General features: G+C 44.6%; 1 long non-coding RNA gene across 1 annotated transcript; it reads right to left on the reverse strand.

The window, feature by feature from the left end:
* Positions 1-462: 462 nt before the first annotated feature.
* On the reverse strand, positions 463-5042 carry LOC141410200 (uncharacterized). The gene is made up of 2 exons (XR_012434371.1): positions 4973-5042; positions 463-3164 (listed from the first exon to the last, which is right to left on the reverse strand). It is a non-coding gene; the product is annotated as an uncharacterized lncRNA (long non-coding RNA).
* Between the last annotated feature and the right edge of the window lie 733 nt (positions 5043-5775).

A 5775-nucleotide genomic window follows, 5' to 3' on the forward strand; every position in this document is an offset into this window, starting at 1 on the left:
CGAGACGGCTCTGAAGCCAAGGACCTGTTTCCCTACCTTTCTATCTGCCCTTTCTACGCTGTCACAGCAAGTGTGTTGCCTTCTACCTGATCTTCACGTTCAGACGTTTTTAAGGATTCAGCAAGTCATGCCTTCCCAGAGCACGTTTCTTTTCTTTTCTTTTTTCTTTTCTTTTCTTTTCTTTTCTCCTTCCTTCCTTCCTTCCTTCCTTCCTTCCTTCCTTCCTTCCTTCCTTCCTTCCTTCCTTCCCTCCCTCCCTCCCTCTCCTCTCTCTCTCTCTCTCTCTCTCTTTCTTTCTTTCTTTCTTTCTTTTTGAGATGGAGTCTCACTTTGTCACCAGGCTGGAGTGCAGCAGCGCGATCTCAGTTCACTGCAACCTCTGCCTCCCGGGTTCAAGTGATTCTCCTGCCTCAGCCTCCCGAGTAGCTGGGATTACAGGCGCCTGCCACCACGCCTGGCTAATTTTTGTTTTTTTCAGTAGAGACAGGGTTTCACCGTATTGGTCAGTCTAGTCTTGAACTCCTGACCTGGTAATCTGAGTGCCTCAGCCTCCCAAAGTGCTGGGAATACAGGCGTGAGCCACTGCGCCCAGCCTCCAGAACGTATTTCTTATGACACAGCCCACTGAGCCTGTCCAGGATCTTCAACTGTCAGGAATCTCCACATCTCCACTGCCCTAACCCGAGTCCAAGTCACGAAAACCTGCCACCTACACAGCCTTAGCTTCTCCCAGTGAGCCCCCTGGATTCTTCTTTTGCCCTCTCTTCCCCTCTTTAATCCGCTGGTAATTCAGGTCACAGTTATCTTTTTACCTATGAATTAGGTCTGCCACTCCTGACTATGCTGTTTCAATGTCTCCCCATTGCAATGTATAAAACACAGGCTCTTGGCTTAACTTGGTCTGCAGTACTCTATGTGGCACCCTTTCCTTTCCTGCTTTCACTCCTACCCCTTCCATATCACTATCACCTGATTACTAAAATCCATCCACACCGGCTTCTTTCAGTTACTTTGACATGCCAAAAAATTCTTTGTTATCCTAGGGAATTTGGCACAAGGTTCCTTATGCCTGGAATGTTTACTTCTTTATTCTTCAGCTCCTTAGTGAACAATTTCTTCTCATCCTTTAAGTATTAGCTTAAATATTACTTGGACAGCCGGACCTTCTACAAACACACTCTCTAATGAGTTTCTCTATTATTAGGGTAATTACATCACGCAGTTTCTTTACTTCATGACATGCGAGTTCTTGTAATTATGAATATACTTGTTTACATGGTTATTATCCAAGCAGTTAATAAATTGTTTTGAAGGAATGATTGAGTAAGTGGTATATTTGCCACGATGAGCTAAGCTTATGTTCAACAAAACATAAGAGTTGGTGAATAGCCTCTGGGATTAGAAAATGTGAAAGTGTTTCTTGTAACCAACGAGCTAGTGTTTGTAAAGAACATGTAAGAAACTTCCCTCTCTATAGATGGGCACAAATGCATTTCAGTTTTAATAGATGTTTCAATATATTAATTGTGTTGTCACAAATTGATTATGAAAAGCCCTTATATGAGCATTAATGTTGATCAGGCCAAAAATTAACCTAAGGAATGAGTAGAGATGACTGGATCAGAAGAGTCTGTCATAGGAACAGAGATCACACGTTGTCTAAGAAAGAAGAGAGAGGATTTTTTTATTGAGGATACATTGAAACCGTTTTTGTTTATACTAATGGCTGAAAGGCTCCCATCAGAGCCTATTCACCTCGTTTGAGATAACAGCTATGAGTTTTCCTTTGTAGTTGTTCTTTTGTAGAACTACTACCATACTCCTAACACACACACACACACACACACACACACACACACACAGAGAGAGAGAGAGAGACATATAACAGTTATCTGGAGGAATAGAGAACAACCAGAAGCTGGCAAGTCCTGAATGGGAGTCAACATTTGAGGAAATAAAGTGGTATATGTCTTGGATAGTAGTGTACTCATTAATTGCCCTCCCCACAAAAAGAAAAGAGAGAGAGAGAGAGAGACCTGGTTTGTAGTTTGTCAAGTACCATGGTATAAATAGTCCCACCATGTTTAATGAATTTCTGGTTTCAAGCTACAAATGATTGAACAGCCCACTTGGAAATTGCAGAATGTTTAACAATGACTCTTGCAAATCAATGCAAGCTGGTCCCAGAACACCCTGGGGTGGGTGTCCCATTTCCGTGGCCTGTATGTAGCATGAAAGGAGGACAAGTTTACATCATGCTCCAAAGCAGGCAGATTCTGGGCCAGAATTAGCACTTGGAGGAGAGGAGCTGGCACTGAGTGAATATACCAGCTTCACAGCTTCTAGCCCAAGGCCAGGCTCCAGTGGGCCACGTGAGGCAGTAAAACTCCAGTAGGTAACTTGCAGTCTTTCTCATCTGAAGAACCAAAGGGTAAAATTGGGGGCAACCATAGACACAAAAACATTGAGGATAAATCTGGGGAAAAAGAGACAGAGAGGGGCATCCACACATTTTGTGTATAAATTCTGCCCTAATACCTGATGACCCCTGAAACATGCACATGCCAGATAGACCTCCAGGAGCCCAGTGAAAGGTCTGAATTGAGATTTGACCTGCTGTCCAAAGACAAAGCCTGCAGTTTGCTTCCAGTCTAGTGAGTGTTGCTCTACCAACAACAGCAACGACACAGCTGAGCACTGTTCGGAGGAATATAACAGAACCCAGAGTCTGAACACACGACCGTCAGTGTCCAGGACAGTGGCAAAACCTTTACAACCTTCAACCGAGGAAACAGAAAAAAAGGACCCAATCCCAGAAGAAAAGTCAATCAGTGGAGATTGACCTCCATGTTGTAATTAGTATACTATTCCTTCAAAGCAAGTGTTAATAGTAAGCTCTGTGACATAAAGAAACGCAGATTCATAACAAATTGAAACATGGGATCAGTTTTTTCCAAGGGACTTATTGGAGAGAGAGCACAAGAAGCTGGGGAGAGCTTCAGGCTCCTGGGGAGGGAGAAGGATCAGGGAAGGGACCCGGAGGGCAGCACGGTTCTGCAGAAGCTTCAGCCAGGCTGGTGGAGGGTGGTTGTGCCTCGTCTTCAACACCAGAGTTCTGTCCTGCCAGGAAGGGTTCACTGCGGTGCCCCTGCCTGAATTAGTTCCTGGTTGAAAGCAGATGGAGATGGGAGAGGACTGAGGCTGCCCACAGCCTCTTACTCTTGGAGCCTCAAGGAGGGTGTGTGGGGGCGGGGCAAGGGAAGGCAGGAGCCCAGCTTCGGGGGCCACACCACTGTCTCAGCAGGAGACAGGAAGATCAGTGGAGCAGTGATGGGACACACCAAGCAATGTGGGGCTCAGGGCCAGTGTGGCTTCCTCTCTAAATGGAACGTGAACATGAGGGATGAGGCGCAAAGTCGAGTGGAAAGAAAACTCTGGGGGACATGTGAAGATGCCCGGGTCCTGGCTGCAGAGAAGAGGTTCTAACGTGAGGTGAAGATAACTCTTCCTCTGAGAGTCTGAAGGTGAGAGTGGAGGGAAGGGTGCTGTCCTGACGTTGGAAAGTTTAAAAAGAGAGGATGATGGAGGTGTCCAGTTCCTGCCTTCTTCCCATGGCAAGAATCAAGGCCAGTGAGCACACAGGAGAAGGAACGGAGTGATTTCTTGTAGTTCTGAATACACTCCCAAAGGACACAGGGAGCATGGTGTTGTGGTCAGTACCTCAGACACTTATTTAGGGAGTAAAGGGAAGGGGGAGAAAAAGGGAAAAGGGATGGTGGGATGGGGAGAGAAAAGAAAGAAGGGAGAGAAGCAAGCAGGGAGGGAAGAAGGAAGAGACAGGCCTAGAATTCCAGAGTTTCAGGGAATGGAGAGGGCACCTAATCAAAACTTCACCCTCGTTCATCTGAGACGCAGACCTGCACAAGTGACGGCCCCGTCCTGCCACACCACTGCCAGCAGCAGAACCTAACATACACGTGGACCAGCAGAAAGGTGATGGTGGTGACCTAACAACACATTTCTGTTTCTGCTGGTCAGTGCCAGTTGTGGAAAAGGCAGAAATCTAAAGGGAAGAATTATGGGCTCTGGACTCTGGCAGATATAAGGCAGGCCCTAGACAACGGCCAGCCTGTTTTCTTCTTAGTTGATGGCTTATCTGGGACTCACATACACACACACAGACATGCAAGCACACAAAAACATGCACGCTATGCACGTGTACACACAGATACACGCACACACACATGGCTGTATACATACACACACACATATGCACACACATACATGCACACACACGGATGCATACACACACACATGCACATACATGGATGCATACATGCATACACACATGCACACACAAGTATGGATGCATACATGCACACATGCACACATACACGCACACACATATGGATGCATACATGTGCACACACATGCATGCACACACACGGATGCATATATACATACACACACATGCACACACATATGGATGCATGCATACATACACACATGCACACACACATACATGCACACACACTGATGCATGCATACATACACACACACGCACATATATATGCACACAGGTATGGATGCATACATGCATACACGCATGCACATACACGCACACATATGGATGCATACATGCACACACACGCATGCACACACACGGATGCATACATACATACACACATGCACACACACATATGGATGCATACATACACACATGCACACACACATACATGAACACACACTGATGCATGCATACCTACACACACATGCACACATACATGCACACAGGTATGGATGCATACATACACACATGCACACACACGGATGCATACATATATGCACACGCACACACACACGTGCACACACATTTTCACTCGTGGAGGCAGTGAGTGTCATAACATTCTTTTTGGATGTTAAATACATTTTTGAAAACGTGCACAAAGGGGGTTTTTGCAGGGCTTATTACCGTTTTTAAAGTTCATAAGCTTCTGAGATCCGATAATGCAGCCACACAGCCCAGGAAGCAGACAAACAGGAAGGGAAATAACCGGAAGGGCAACTTTTCACTTCAGGGAACGACGACCAGGCACCGAAAGGCAGGTTTCAAGTGCCCCCTGGTGGCCAAACCTGGACATTGTGCCAGGGCAGAAAGGCAGGCAGCGCCGCTTACAGAATGGGGTGAACATGGTTTAATTTGTTGTGTTATTAAAATTCATTAGATCGAACCGTCTGGTCTTTAAATGATGAATATTATTTTCTTTAACAAATGCTAAGAATAATTTTACTAAGACCCAATAAGAATAAATAATGAGCAATAACACAACACTTCACAACATGTAGGTGAATAATTTGCCCAACACGGCAGAATTTTGATTCCAACTTACTCATCTGACCCCATATTTTGCACCGGTAAGTTATTCTGTTTAAATTGAGTTCAAAAGCCTAGTGAGTAAAAAATGACCACAGCATAGTCACAAAGATGAAAACCTAGCATACTATGAAATCAAGACAAAATGCTATTAAACTGGTTAAGGGGGATGCAAAGAAAAGAACTGAAATAAAATAGTCTTATCAGTGAAGACAAGGATTTCTCCTCAAAAATTTTAGGATCTCAGGAAAAATCATGAACATCATGAACCAAAATACTTTATATTCAAAAGCAATTGTACTTGACAAGAATAATGTAAGAAGTAAATAAAATAAAGGGAGAAAGGCAAATTTTAGGAAATTGAAGGAAAATGGAAAACGGGGGAAATATTATATGTATAT

Source organism: Macaca fascicularis, chromosome 4 (assembly GCF_037993035.2).
Source record: "Macaca fascicularis isolate 582-1 chromosome 4, T2T-MFA8v1.1".
NCBI lineage: Eukaryota > Metazoa > Chordata > Mammalia > Primates > Cercopithecidae > Macaca > Macaca fascicularis.